The sequence below is a fragment of the Dendrobates tinctorius genome, unplaced genomic scaffold, assembly GCF_039654945.1.
Source record: "Dendrobates tinctorius isolate UK_male_01 unplaced genomic scaffold, ASM3965494v1 ptg000214l, whole genome shotgun sequence".
NCBI lineage: Eukaryota > Metazoa > Chordata > Amphibia > Anura > Dendrobatidae > Dendrobates > Dendrobates tinctorius.
This window is the reverse complement of record NW_027361881.1, coordinates 7,231,673-7,248,049: the sequence shown is the minus strand read 5'-3', so window position 1 is coordinate 7,248,049 and position 16,377 is coordinate 7,231,673. Positions and strand designations below refer to the sequence as shown.

Below are 16,377 nucleotides of genomic sequence, written 5' to 3'. Positions count from 1 at the left end.
TCTCCTGCGGTGTACAGTACCATAATATCCTATGTAAATTAAAAAACGCTGTGCACATGCTGCAGATTTTTCCATGCAGATTTGCGGCGGTTTTGAATCCGTAGCATGTCAATTCTTTGTGCGGATTCCGCAGCGTTTTTAAACCTCTTCCGTTATAGGAATCTGAAGGTGTAAAAACGCAGGTGAAATCCGCACAAAACTGCAGAAAATCCGCAATAAATCTGCACTAAATCCGCAGGTAAAACGCAAGTCATTTTACCTGCGGATTCAGCAAAATCCACGCGGAAAAATACGCAGCAGAATTCGCAACGTGTGCACATACCCTTACTGGATGCACCTCATAACGTATGTGACACTTTGATACACTTTGCACTATTTTAGCAGATCCACCAATCGACCATTTTTGAGACACTACACTTAATCTCTCCCGCTGTATGTAAATTTTGGTCAACATTTTTTGCATGATCTAACAGTTTTACAATAAAGTTTGACAGTGGAAAGAGAAAAAAACAACAGTTTTTGCATGAAGCAGACCCCACTGGTGCACCATCCATACTACGGTAAGCATTATCAGCATATATTTCATGCAGCTAGGCTTCCAAAAAACAGCAGATTTACCTCATTTTGCATTGTAGGGTGGATGAGAGGCAGACACTGGAACATTACACACAGCATTGTGTGTGGCAGCCAAACCAAGATCATCATGTGTTGCTCATTAGATCCAGCACATTGCAAATCTACCTACAAAAGGGACTTTTGGGTACATCTCCACGTGCTGGTAGTTATGTGTCAGAAAGCTCCAGGTCTGGTTGAGCAATGACATAATGGACATGATGCAAGGCAATCTCATGAGACACTTGTGTGCAAAATGCTACCTGTGATAGTAAGTAGGGAAGGGGAATTGAATTAGTTCTATGTGATTATTGCATAAAATCCAGCACAATGATGCATCACATGTATACCGTATCCATATGGAAATGTGATTATCTTGTGCATATAATCAATATGCAACTCATTCTAAAGTGCTGCAACTAATGAATATTATCCCATGGGAGGGCATATAAAATACATCACGTTTCAGGTACCCACTGTTTTGTGGTTGCAAACAATTCCAATTATCCCAAATGGTAGGGACAGGTGATCAAAAATGCTGCATACATCAGAAACTTGGCTCACTGTGATGCCCAGTGGCCATACGATATTCAACATCACTGCATCTTTAGTACCTAAGGTGATACGCTGCTCTCTGGGACTTATAAAATAAGTCCCCTCTACCTATTGGTATCTGGTAGTGATGAGCGAGCGTGCTTGGATAAGGTGTAATCTGAGCATGCTCGTGTGACAAGTGATTTCAGCGTGCTCGAAAAATATATTTGAATCCTCGCAGCTATTCGACAGGCAATCCCTGCATGTGTTGTGGTGTCGAACAGCCGTGAGACATGCAGCAGCAGGGACTCAAACATATTATTCGAGCTCGCCGAAGCCACTCGGTTAGCACCCGAGCATGCTCAGATAACACCTTATCCCAGCACGTTCGCTCATCGCTAATATTTAGTAATAACTTGATTTGACATCAGGAGTATACAGGGCTATAATACTGATTTTCCTTTAAAAATCACTGGCTTTATAACTCTTCATCACAAGCAGCAATGTCACTCCCAAGAAAATGTTTTATTAACTAACGTATTATCCTAAGACTCCATAACATGATATAAGGGGCATATCTGCTTCGAAACATCCTTGTACGAAGGCTGTGAAATGTTAGCGGCACATGCCGTTGCTGTAACTCAGTGCTAATGACCTGGTGTAAGTCTATACAGCACCTCAGAGATCACGCAAACTGATGCACTCCCGCAATAATATAATAATTCTTCTTTCATGCATTTTATACTAATCGTCTTGGTGTTTTTTCTTGTTTTTATGCTCTCCACTCATAACGGAAAAAGCATTGTGCATATAACTTAAAAGCAATGAGATATTTTTTGCAGTGCAGGGGCCATCTCCATCCTACTATGTGTTACTTGCAAATAGTTCCAGATGTGGTTTCTGAAATGTAATTCCCCCATCTGTTGCCTTTTACACAAGTCTGTTTTGCACTGGTTTCCAGATTGTAACATAGAGTTCTGTTTGTTTCCCCCACAGGGGTCGCACCAGCACCTATTGTACCTACAGTGTAGCATATAATCTGCTCAACAGATGATGTTTTCAGCCCTGCTGGACATATTGAAAGGCTGCAGCCAATCGGTAGCCTTGGGGCTGGGAGGAGAATATGTTTTTTATTTTATGTGGTGCACTTTAGAAGTTAAGAAGGGTTTGCCATAAAGGAAGGTGATGCCACGGGTGTCATACCAAGGTCGTGTTCCTACGTATGAAAATACGTTTTTTTTTTTTGTTTTTTTTGTTTAATAGGAGTCTGCACAAAATACACTATGGAAATATGCACTGAATATTGTGTGGGTTATTTTTTTTTTATTTATTTTTTTTGTTAATGCATTTTTTAACCCCTTAATGACGGGGCCAATTTCTGTTTTTGCGTTTCCGTTTTTCCTCCCCTTCTTCCCATATGTGGGCTTGTTTTTTGCGGGACGAGTTGTACTTTTGAATGACACCGTTCATTTTACCCATATAATGTATTGGAAATTGTGGAATAAAAAAAATCCAAGTGAAGTAAAACCTGTGGAAAAAAACACACAATTCTGGGTGTTTTTGTGGAATTGTGTCTTAGGCCGGGGTCACACTGGCGAGGAATACGGCCGAGTGAGAGGCGCTAAAAGCACGCATTACACACGGACCAATGATTCTCTATGGGGTCCCTCGCACCAGCCGTATATTTCTCATCTGTATTCTACGGTCCGTGCCAATTGCAGCATGCTGCGATTGTCAGCGTACTACGCCCGTAGTACGCCAATGCAAGTCTATGGGTGCGCAAAAAATACGGAATACACACGGAGCACACATGTGACTTGCAAGAAATACGCACCCGGTGTCTTTTAGAAAAGCCGGCAATTCAGTGCGTGATATAGTAAACTCACACTGACAGGTTTAATAAAGAAACTAAAGAATTGATATATACACATAGAATGCATGTATGTATATATATGCATTCTATGTGTCTATAGCTAATCTTTGGTTTCTGTTAGAAACCCTGTCATAGGGCTCCATTATATGTCCATTTTGCAAGGCTGCGAGAAAATCTCGCCATACGGATGCTTACATGCGCAAAATACGCGACCACACCTTGATTACGGATGACATACGGAGCACTGTTTAGGGGTCATTCATCCGTATTACGCATGTAAACTACAGACCGTATTTTGCGCAGGTTAGTGTGACTCCAGCCTTACAGTATAGAACTTGTGGTAAAAATGACCGTGCAGTATAATTATCCTCATCAATACGATTATGGTGATAGACAACATATCCAGTGTCTTTATTATTTTAGTGGTGAAAGTTAACTTTTTGGGGGTAACCGCCATTTTCCGAGACCCGTAACACTTTCATCCAATAGAGCTGGGTGATGGCTTATTTTTTGCTGTGTGAGATGTTTTTATTTGTACCATTTTGGGATACATGTGATGCTTTGATCACTTGTTACAGCATTTTTTTGTGGAATTGCGATGACCAAAAAAACCCCGTAATTTTGGCGTTCTTGAATTTTTTCGTTTATGGTGTATTTTAATAGGACTATTCTAAACGTGGCAGTACCACATGAGTTGTTTTTTTTTTTTTTTTTTTTAATATCTTTATTATCAATGGGGAAAATTAGGATGTTTTGCACTTCTAGGTGTTTTATTTTCATATTTTTAAAACCTTTTTCTTTACCTCTCACTGTTAGCTGATTTTGTACAAAAGAGAAAAAAAAGGTGATGACACTCACTGCTCTGTCGTGAAAATTCTTTATTAACTAAAAGGCATTGGCACGGGAGGAACGTACAGAGAGTGGACAACGGCCGTTTCACGCACTTGTGCTTCAACGGGTCTTGTTATTGTTAGCCCTCTTAGGGGGCTTGAAGGTGCAATCTGTCCGATTGCTTGTGCTACATACAGTGATGCCACAGCATTGCGGTATACAGCAGAAACCGGTTTCCTTTGAAGCTCTACCACAGGCAGGATTGCAAAGAAGCTCCATAATGACACACGGGGGTCATCAGCTGGACCCCTTGCTGCCATGGTGACCCACAATCACATCATGGGTGTGTCAATGGGCGCAGAGAATGATGCACACGCATGCCGTCGCGTGTTAAATGCTGCTGTCAGATGTTGAGTGCATTTAACCGGTTAACAATCGCGGAAGGAGCAGCGCTCCACCTGTAATTGTTAGTGTCCGGTCTTGGCTGTAACACAGTCATCACCTGCCGGGTATGGGGCGAGCTCACCCCGTGAGCACGCTCCATATATCCACTTCTGACGTATATGTATGGAGAGTGTTGTGAAAGGGGTTAACGTGGGGTTTTTTTTTTGTTTTTTTTTCTTTATTATGCAGATTTGGCACAGCTTTTTTTTTTTTGTGAGATATTGCACTTAAAAATACAATTGCAGTTTCTATGTGCATTTTTTTTCAGGCTCCCAGAAGACGTCTACAGGGAAAAATGCACAATTCAACAGCATGTTTTAATACACTGTGAACATGAGTTTTTATGAAATTACATCCACTTTGTTTAACCTTTTCTGCACTAAAAAAAAAAAGCAGCAGAAAAAAATCCTATAGAATTTTCACTGCATGGGAACATTGCCTAAAATTCAAAGTTTGCACTCATGATGGTATAGGAGGCATATAGAGGGTGCCGGGTGTCTAACTTTTCAATTACCGGTAATCATTTTAAGGGCTCATTCACACATCGGTTTTTCATGCACGAGTGCTGTTCGTTTTTTTTTTTTGTTGTTTTTATTTGTTTTGTTTTTTCTTGGATAGAATTCATACCTATGACAGTCAATGGGGCTGTTCACATGTCTGATTTTTTTTTTTTTTTCTTTGGACTGAGTAGTCCTTGTAAAATCATGGAGGCATGTCTGATATTGATCTGAGTGTCGATCATATCGGATATGCAAATATATAGGTCCGTCAAAACAAAAACCAGACAGCGCACAGATGCCATCCATGTGCCGTCTGTTTTTAATTGACTGATATATAGGAGAAGATGGGGAAACTTTTTTTTTTTTTTTTCTTTTTCCTTCATCAGTAAAAAAAAAAAAAAAAAAGATGAAATTCTGAACAAACTCTGGTGAAAAATCACTGTTGAAACTAGGTCCGTTTTTGTCATATGTCAAAAAATCGGACGTCCAAATGATGCCTAATAAGTGCTTTTATTTTACAAACTATACAGAGTTTCTGATAATCGGGCAATAAAAGTAAAAAAAAAATTTTAGACAATCTCGCAAAGTTGTTTTTGCACAACTCAAAGTGGTGCAAAAATTTTGAGCTTTTTGGCATTTTAACTCCAAATTTGGCCAGTTCTGCCAAAGTGTGCAGAGCTAGGGTTGGACTTGGCATAGAGAAGTCCGTCTGATAGATTCATTGTACGGTAATTTACGTAAAAAAGGGGCATAAACTAGTCCAGAAATTTACGCCAACCCCTGGCACAAGGCATTTCTAAGATGCACCAAGTTTAGTCAGATGTGTGCACCTCTCCATGAATTTGGCACATCTTATTCCAGCAGTGCCTTCATTAAGTCTGGTGTACAAAACAACAATCCTCATGAATCATTTTCCATTCTTACCACTCCTAAGCAAACAGATGCAAATTTATGGGGTCTGAACGATTATAAGAGGTGTCCTATTATTAATACATGGCTGTGCTTGTAAGTAAATGTGTTTGTAATAATCTGTGCAATTTGTCACTTACTAACCATTCAATGTGAAAACAAATGGATGCACACAACATAAAGTACCACTAGGTGGCGACCTGAAACCTACTGCACAGAAAGAACATGTCAAAATGAAGCAGGAATTTGTGGCTAAGGCTGGAGTCACACACAATGTAGAAAAATACGGACCGTATTTTACGGCCGTAATACGCATAAATGGTCCCTAAATAGTGCTCCGTATGTCATCCGTTGTCAGGGTGTGGCCGTGTATTTTTCTCATGTAATCCGTATAGCATTTTTTTCTCGCAACCTTGCAAAATGGACATTTAACGGTTTTGAAGTCTGCACATAATTTAAATCATCAGCACCAATCCTATTTATTGCCTCAACATCAGGTGGCAGCCTCCAATCTGCCCATTTTGGTGCTGTGCTTGTGTGGGGGTCTTGCTGGTTGTTAGAAAACATGTCTGACACACTTCAGTTCACCCCAACTGACCGTGTTCTCTTCAACTGGGTTTTGTCCAAGCGCTTTGGCCAGCCATACCCAGTGATTGTGGATCCGAGGAGGAGGAGACGCATGTGGGTCCATCCACTTTTGAGGCAACGACTCACAGGAGGTCATTTTCAGCCCCTCTATTCTTCTCTGTGGGATCATCCGGAAAAATTCTACCAATACTGTCGAATGAGCCTTGCAACATTTGATCTACTCTTGGAGACAGTGCGCCCTGGGATCCTGGGATAACCTTTCAGGACACAAGGATGCGCAAAGTGATATCTGCAGAGGAGCGACTTCTACTCACATCACGGTATGTACTACACAACCATGTTCTCCATGTTCATGATGTGTTGCCCAAAGAATGTTTTCATTTTGTCCTAAGTTTAATCCCCTCATCTTATTCCAGATATATATAAACTTACAGACCAGAATGTTATGTGTAATATGTACTGAATATCACGTAGTGATTGTGCGACCAAATATGTGTGTGTTAGTAGATCTGAATCACTAACAAGTTTGGTATGTATGGACCTGTTTTTTGGTTAATTTGTGCATTCTAAAATGTCCATTTCTGTTGTTCTTCAGCTTCCTGGCCACTGGCCTGTCTTATGCCGCCCTCCACCATGAGTTCCTCATTGGAAGATCTACCATTTCTGGCATGGTCAGGTCGACATGTAGTGAAATCTGGACAAGACTCCATCAACTCGTCATGCCCCAACCCAGGATGGAAGACTGGTTGAGGATATCAAGGGACTTTGAGGAGGAATGCTAGTTTCCTAATTGTATTGGGGCCCTTGATGGCAAACATATCCGGGTGCGGAAGCCGCCGAACTCTGGCTCCCAATTCTTCAATTATAAACAATACTTTTCTGTTGTATTGTTGGCTCTGGCCAACCCTCAATACAAGTTTATAATTGTTGACATTGGGGCCTATGGAAGGACGGGAGACTCTATTCTTCAATACTTCCATTATGGCTCGGCGGCTACGCACCAACCAGTTGGATCTACCACCACCATGCCAGCTACCAGGATCCACTCAAGAATCAGTCCCTTATGTCCTTATGGCAGATGAGGCCTTTCAGTTAACACGCAATGTCATGAGGCCATATCCCCGGCGCAACCTGGACCACCGGCACTGAATTTGTAACTTGCGCCTATCACGTGCTCAGCGACTGATGGAGTGTTCCTTTGGCATTCATTGGGCCAAATGGCGGGTCCTAAAGTCTGCCATTCAGCTTAGTGAACAAAATGTAATTGAAGTAATTAAAGCCTGCGTGGTTCTTCATAACTTCACCTGGATACATGATTGTTCCTCCTCTGCCGGTGTTGTGCGTGGGTCAAACAATGTACGTGGGGCGAGGCCACTTATCAACCCTCAACGTAGACCGCTCTCTGGGCTCAAACTGCGTGATATTTTCACAAATTACTTTGTCACCTGAGGGGGAAACTTCTTGGCAAGAGCATACTGTGTCTATGTTGTAAATTTTTCTTTTTGGCCTTTGGGAAACTATATATATTACAACCCCTTATGTCTTTTCTCTGTTTCTAAATCGATGTGTAAGCATATGGCAGCATGTGGTGATGTAAGTGCATCATTGATAAAGACAACAACAATTGAAAGTTAAAACTTTTTATGTATCTTTTTTTTAAAGGCCTTGTAAAGCCATATGTTATTTAGCAAAATGGCCATAATTGGCCTTAGAACCAAAAACATTGTTAAAATGTTAAAATACAGCATTAACCACAAAAAAACACACAAACTTATAAATTGTAGTATGTAGGGGGTGGGAGAAGGCGGCAGCCCAGCCTGTGTTGCCTGATGGCTAGTTTGGCCAACTTGGCCCTCGGCCTGTGTGTGGGCATACTCTTGCCCATGATGGAGGTAGTGGGCTGGCTCATGGGCTTGAGGCGGATACTGGGCACTATATGATATTGGAGACGACTCTCCTGTTGGGGCTGGTAGGGCCATGAGTCTAAACCACCAAAATGGCCATGTCGTCCCCAACCAGATTGGGACCAGCCTCCAACATTGGCTGGGAACAAGTGGCCATATTGGTGTGCTAGGTTATACCCTGACATTTGGGAATGATGCTGCCAATGTTGGGTGGGGGGGGAGGGTGTGAGGTGTAGGCCCACGTGTAGGAGGATCTGCAGACCCTGATTGAGCAAGCACTTGGGGGTGTGGGTTAAGACGCATGAGATTCCTGGGTGACAGCTGCCACCTCTCCAGAAACTCAAACACCTCGTAAGGGGTATTGGAGGGTGTGCTTGCGTCAATTGGGATCTGAATGGATCCTCGCACACGTAGCCGCACCTCACGGGGAAGGGAACGAAGATAATGGGCAAGGCTGGGTGAGTACTCCTCCTCCCCATCATCAGTGGCAACTCTGGTAAGAGAATTTTGGTCTCCTATATCCACATTGGTCCTGGTATCAGTGGCAGGGATATGGCGCCTTCGTCTACGTCGCCTGGATGGCACAGGAGGCTGGGGGGAGCCCTCTAGCCGAACAGTTGGGCTGCTGCTGTTGCCCTGTTAATCCTGGATGTCGGGTGGTGATGCAGCTGATGGTCCTTGTAGTGGCTCTGTTCCTGGTGGTGTTGTTTCTGGTGGTGGGCCAGGTTCTAGGGCAGGATCAGGTTGAGCAGGAGAAGTCACTTGGGCCTGGCTCCTTGGAAGGTCACAAGATGTGCCAGACACCTCAACCCCTCCACCAACAGGATCGATGATGGCCTCTGAATCAGACCCTGTCTCCCTTTCAGTGATGTTAGACTGAGTTCTGTAATTTAAATATAAAATGTAGAAAAAGGAAATTTTTGATCGGGCCCTATAAAGCATTTGTGTCGTGGTGTTTTTGGTATACTTACGGTCTGAGATCCATAATTGGAGCGAGGAACGAGAGGCGGTCGAAATAAACATATTTCCACTTTGTGTGGGCCGCAGAACCACTTCTTGCCCGCTGCTGGCGTTCACGGCGATACTGGTCACGGATGCTGCGCCAGCGTCTCATCACATCTTCGACTGCAATGTGACATAAAAGAATGAAAAATTACAATTTGCCTAAAACAAGTTTTTGAACTAGTATCAAAGTCATGTGGCCTACTAGGGTGTGAGTTCTACCCAGGGTGGCATATAGCATTGGTGCAACCAGGCCACATGCACAGGGTCACAGTAGCTCATGTGGCAATTAGCAACTCTTTAAACTGTTTTTGCTAGCCATTTTGAGGAGCTTTGGGGACAGGGTAATATTCTCTCAGGGTCAAACAGTGGGTCCAAAAATAATTTACAAGCCACAAGAGCCCAATATCAGAAGCCCAGGATGTGGGGGGCCTACTTGTAAAATAATTTTTTGATGGCAGGTAATTTGACATACATAATCTACAGTATGTGCACGTACTTATGTGCTGCTGCTCCTCACGTGGCCAATCACCAAAATCAGGGAACATTTTGCGACATATGCGCCTCCATGCAGCCTCCTTTCTTGCCCGGTCGGCATAATGTGCATCCCGTTGGTCCCATAATTCCGGGTGATCCTGCACAAGAACAATTAGCAGCTCCACATTCAGATTCTGGTAGGGTGCCATGATGCTGTGCTCCGTGGAGGCGTAATTCCTGGATGTCTGGAGCGCTTTTTGAGCTAATCTGCATGTCTAAGCTTCCTGATGATGGATTGGCCCATTTTCTGTCACCAGGTTAAGTCTTGCGTATTTCTCGCAAGTCACACGTGTGGTCCGTGTGTAATGCGTTTTTTTTTGCGCACCCATAGACTTGAATTGGCGTACTACGGTCGTAATACACTGACAATCGCAGCATGCTGCGATTGGCACGGACTGTAGAAAATACGCAAGAAAAATACGGCTGATGGGAGCTACCCCATAGAGAATCATTGGTCCGTGTGCAATGCGTTTTTTTTTTAATGCCTCTCACTCGTCCGTATTCCTCTCTAGTGTGACGCCGGCCTAAAGAAAAAGATGAGATCAGGAATCAAAGATTAAAATTATTATTTATTCATATACAGTCATATGTAAAAGTTTGGGCACCCCTATTAATGTTAACCTTTTTTCTTCATAACAATTTTGGTTTTTGCAACAGGTATTTCAGTTTCATATATCAAATAACTGATGGACTCAGTTATATTTCTGGATTCAAATGAGGTTTATTGTACTAACAGAAAATGTGCAATCTGCATTTAAACAAAATTTGACCGGTGCAAAAGTATGGGCACCCTTATCATTTTCTTGATTTGAACACTCCTAACTACTTTTTACTGACTTCCTGAAGCACTAAATTGGTTTTGTAACCTCATTGAGCTTTGAACTTCATAGCCAGGTGTATCAAATCATGAGAAAAGGTATTTAAAGTGGCCACTTGCAAGTAGTTCTCCTATTTGATTCTCCTATGAAGAGTAGTATCATGGGCTCCTCAAAACAACTCTCAAATGATCTGAAAACAAATATTATTCAACATAGCTTTTCAGGGGAAGGATACAAAAAGTTGTCTCAGAGATTTAACCAGTCAGTTTCCACTGTGAGGAACATAGTAAGGAAATGGAAGAACACAGGTACAGTTCTTGTTAAGCCCAGAAGTGGCAGGCCAAGAAAAGTATCAGAAAGGCAGAGAAGAAGAATGGTGAGAACAGTCAAGGACAATCCACAGACCACCTCCAAAGACCTGCAGCATCATCTTGCTGCAGATGGTGTCACTGTGCATCGGTCAACAATACAGCGCATGAATAACGCCTTTTTGTATGACCAAACAACTCAATCTTTGTTTCATCAGTCCACAGGACCTTCTTCCAAAATGTAACTGGCTTGTCCGAATGTGCTTCTGCATACCTCAGGCGACTCTGTTTGTGGCGTGCTTGCAGAAACGGCTTCTTTCGCATCACTCTCCCATACAGCTTCTCCTTGTGCAAAGTGCGCTGTATTTTTGACCGATGCACAGTGACACCATCTGCAGCAAGATGATGCTGCAGGTCTTTGGAGGTGGTCTGTGGATTGTCCTTGACTGTTCTCACCATTCTTCTTCTCTGCCTTTCTGATATTTTTCTTGGCCTGCCACTTCTGGGCTTAACAAGAACTGTACCTGTGTTCTTCCATTTCCTTACTATGTTCCTCACAGTGGAAACTGACAGGTTAAATCTCTGGGACAACTTTTTGTATCCTTCCCCTGAAAAGCTATGTTGCATAATCTTTGTTTTCAGATCATTTGAGAGTTGTTTTGAGGAGCCCATGATGCCACTCTTCATAGGAGAATCAAATAGGAGAACTACTTGCAAGTGGCCACTTTAAATACCTTTTCTCATGATTTGATACACCTGGCTATGAAGTTCAAAGCTCAATGAGGTTACAAAACCAATTTAGTGCTTCAGGAAGTCAGTAAAAAGTAGTTAGGAGTGTTCAAATCAAGAAAATGATAAGGGTGCCCATACTTTTGCACCGGTCAAATTTTGTTTAAATGCAGATTGCACATTTTCTGTTAGTACAATAAACCTCATTTGAATCCAGAAATATAACTGAGTCCATCAGTTATTAGATATATAAAACTGAAATAGCTGTTGCAAAAACCAAAATTGTTATAAAGAAAAAAGGTTAACATTAATAGGGGTGCCCAAACTCTTACATATGACTGTAGCACCATTAATTCCATTGTGCTGTACAAAACGAACTCAGAGTGCTATATTTATGATGCGACTGTATGTAAGAGTATATCTAACATACTGTATATGACAAATATATTATACAATGTTGTATTTTAGGAAAATAAAACCTGAAAGTTTATTATTGTAATAGCGGATGATACAATCACCAAATCATAATGTACAGTGGCATGTAAAGGTCTGGGCACCTCTGGTCAAAATTACTGTTATTGTGAACAGTTAAGCAAGTTGAAGATAAAATTACCGTATATACGTATATACTCAAGTATAAGCTGACCAGAGTATAAGCACCTAATTTTGCCACGGAAAACTGGCAGGTTTCACACTTGTGTTTTTTAGCGCTGCGCCTCGTGCGCTATCGTGCACATGCGCATTGCTACCCTATCTTTAACATGGGTGAGCATGGTCTAGCGCATGCACGCGTTCGTATGTGTTTTCGTGCGCATGCTTTTTTTTTTTTGTAGAGTGCGCCTTGGCGCGCCGGACGCAACCTGTTGCATTTTTGGTCCGTCCGACCTGTCTCAAAAAACCGCATGCGCACGGAATGCGCAATATGGGAACGCACGCGTGCGCTAGGACATACGCATGCGTTTAAAATCGCATGCGTTTTTTGAGTGAACATGGAGACAAACTGGTTAAATCGCATGCGCAAAAAAAAACCAGCAAACGGATGCAAAACACAATGTGTTGTTTTTCTCATGCGTTTGGTATGTGCATGAGGCGCAGCGCAAAAAAAACGCTAGTGTGAAACTATCCTAAGCTTATTGATTGGAGTATAAGCCGGGTATGCATTGTCCCCTCATCCCTGTCCTGGTATGTATGGCTCCCCCTGCTGTATGCACGGCTCTCCTGTCCTCCCCGTCATACTCGCCCCCTCCTGGTGTGGTCTCTGCACTTCCCTGCTTTTCCGATTTGTCTCCGGCGCCAGCAGCTTCTTCCTGTGTTCAGCGATCATGTGGTACCGCTCATTAAAGCAATGACTATGCACGTGACTCCACTCCCATAGGCGTGGAGAGCATATTCATTACTTTAATGAGCGGTACTGTAGTGAAACCTCCACCAGGGGGAGCTGGTGAGGGAAGAGAGGTTATACACTAAGAGCAGCAACCCTGAGCAACAGCACAGGTGCCACAGGTAACAAGAGAGAATAGTCAGACGAACCGAGTCAGAAACTAACAGGAGCAGACGTACCAGAAGGAGCAGCAATACACGTAGTCAAAATACCAAAGCCAAGAGTCAGAAAGCCAGAACATGAGCACGGGGTCCAAATCGTGAGACGAAATACGTTGTCGGGGTACAAGCCAGGGAGTCAGATGCCAGAGAGGGAACGTAACAGCAGAGACGAATACCAAGAGACGGGGTCAGAAATCAGTCCGGGTCATACACGTGAATATCAGTCAAAGGCAGGAGGATCACCAGGGTACAAGGGTCAGCGGCTCTAAACTGCAAGCTTGAGCTATCACTAACACTGGTCAGCAGGCTGTGAGGGATTTAAATAGCCCAGCTAGCTCCATAACGAGGCTGAGGAGATTAACCCCAGCATGAACAGTCCGGAGTGAAGACAGCAGAAGATAAACTCCGGACTGGACCATGACAGTACCCCCCTCTCAATGGGGGGCCACTGGACCCCCAGGCTTCCCTGGATGACTAGCGTGAAAGGCCCGGACCAACTGATCCGCATGGACCGAACGCGCCGGCACCCATGACCGATCCTCAGGACCGTATCCTTTCCAATGGACCAAGTACTGAAGTGAACGACGGAGCATACGAGAATCCACCACCTGTTCCACCTCGTACTCGGTCTGCCCATCTACCATAACAGGCGGTGGGTGCGAGGGAGACTCGTCAGAGGAAGGCACCGAGGGCTTCAGAAGCGCTTTGTGGAACACATTAGGAATCCGTAATGATGGAGGCAACCCCAGGGGAAAGACCACAGGATTAATCACCTCTAAAATCTCATACGGACCAGTAAACTTGGGACCCAACTTAGCAGAGGGAATTCTCAGCCTTATGTTTTTGGTGGATAACCATACCTTATCCCCCACCTGATAAGCCGGCCCCACCGAGCGTCGTTTATCTGCAAAAAACTTATATTTGCCCTGAGCCTCCCCAATGTTTCTCTGAACTTCCCTCCAAACCTCCTCCAACCGCAAAAAGGCTGAATCAGCCCCTGGACACTCCGAATCTAGTCTGGAGAATTCACCAAAATGAGGGTGAAACCCATAGTTGCAGAAGAAAGGAGAAGTACCAGTAGACTGATTGACACGATTATTGAAGGCGAATTCCGCCATAGGTATCATAGAGCACCAATCATCCTGTCTGGATGTGATAAGACACCGCAGGATCTGCTCTAAAGACTGATTGGTCCTTTCAGTCTGACCATTGGTCTCGGGATGGTAGGCCGATGAAAAGGTCAGACTGATGCCCAGCCTTTTACAAAAAGCTCTCCAGAATTTTGACACGAATTGCACCCCTCTATCAGACACCACACTGACAAGCACGCCATGCAACCGAATCACATGCTCAATGAACAGCCCAGATAGAGTCTCAGCATTAGGAAGGCCCGATAAGGGTACAAAATGTGCTTGTTTGCTGAACCTATCCACAACTACCCAGATCACGGTTTTGCCATTAGAGGGTGGGAGATCGGTGATAAAATCCATGGACAGGTGAGTCCACGGTCTATCCGGAATTGGCAGTGGCACCAATTCCCCGGCCGGCCGGGTGTGGGAGGCTTTAGCGTGGGCACAAGTTTCACAGGAGGACACAAAACCAGTGACGTCAGAAGTCAACGAGGGCCACCAGAACAGCCTAGTGATGGCTTTACGAGTGGCCGAGATTCCTGGATGCCCACTCAGAGCTGAGTCGTGGAACTCCCGAAGCACTCTTAACCGATACTGGACAGGCACAAAGAGCTTATTTTCAGGTATGGACGGGGGAGCAAGAGATTGGGCCTCACGAATCTCCTGCTCCAATCTCTGGGACACCAAAGCCACCACCACCCCGGGCTGAAGAATGGAGGAAGGAGGCGATGCCGGATCTAGGCTGCGAGACAAGGCATCCGCCTTCACATTCTTGGAACCTGGTCTGAAAGTGATGGAAAACTGAAATCGGGGGAAAAAAAAGTGACCACCTTGCCTGTCTCGGAGTCAGACGTTTGGCGGATTCGATGTAAGACAGATTCTTGTGATCTGTAATGACAGTGATACGATGGACAGCCCCCTCCAAAAAATGCCTCCATTCTTCAAAAGCCAATTTAATGGCCAACAACTCTCGGTTACCCACATCATAATTCCTTTCAGCAGAGGAAAATTTTTTAGAAAAGAAGGCACAGGGTCTTAAGTTAGTTAATGTGGTGGGCCCCTGGGACAACACAGCCCCCACTCCCACCTCAGAGGCATCCACTTCTACAATGAACGGTTTAGACAAGTCAGGTTGCACCAGTACCGGAGCAGTCATGAAACGTTCTTTTAACAAAGAAAACGCCGCCACAGCTGGAGCTGACCAGTTTTTAAGATCCGCTCCCTTTTGGGTGAGATCAGTGAGGGGTTTGACCACTTGAGAGAACCCCTTGATGAATTTTCTATAATAATTGGCGAAACCCAGAAATCGCTGAAGACCCTTGAGATCTCTGGGTTGCACCCAATCCACAATGGCCTGTACCTTCCTAGGGTCCATACGAAACCCCTCAGCGGACAGGATGACCCCTAGAAAGGACACTTCTTGAGTAAAAAATGAACACTTCTCCAATTTGGCAAAGAGTGAGTTCTCCCTGAGCCTCTGGAGAACCGCATGAAGATGACCCATATGACTTTGTCTATCAGAAGAATATATAAGTATATCGTCAAGATAAACAACTACAAAACGTCCAATAAAATCAGAAAAAACATGGTTAATGAAATTCTGGAATACCGCTGGTGCGGTAGTCAAACCGAAGGGCATAACCAAATTTTCAAACAGACCCTCAGAGGTGAGAAACGCAGTTTTCCATTCATCCCCCTCCCGCATACGGATGAGATTGTATGCTCCCCTGAGGTCCAACCTAGAGGACCACCTGGCCCCCGACAATTGATTGTACAAATCAGGTATCAGTGGGAGAGGGTAGGCGTTTCTTATGGTTATTTTATTCAGTTCTCGAAAATCGAGGCATGGGCGTAAACCACCATCCTTCTTTTTTACAAAAAAGAACCCCGCTGCCACGGGAGAGACAGATGGCCGTATATGCCCTTTACGGAGCCTTTCAGAGATATACACCTTCATAGCAGCCCGCTCAGGGCCGGAGAGATTGTACAGCCGGGCTTTGGGCAATTTGGCACCGGGAACAAGATCCACGGCACAATCGAATGGGCGGTGTGGTGGTAGAACCTCAGCCTCCTTTTCGGAGAACACATCCTTAAAACCCTTTAGGTACTCCGGAAT

At 44.0% G+C, this 16,377-nt stretch overlaps 1 long non-coding RNA gene across 1 annotated transcript in view; it reads left to right on the top strand.

The window, feature by feature from the left end:
- The first annotated feature begins 756 nt into the window (after nt 1–756).
- The window catches only part of LOC141058787 (uncharacterized), a 62,303-nt gene continuing 46,682 nt past the window's right edge, over nt 757–16,377 (top strand). The window contains exon 1 of the long non-coding RNA XR_012222297.1: nt 757–883. This is a non-coding gene — a long non-coding RNA (uncharacterized lncRNA). The remainder of the gene's footprint in view (nt 884–16,377) is intronic.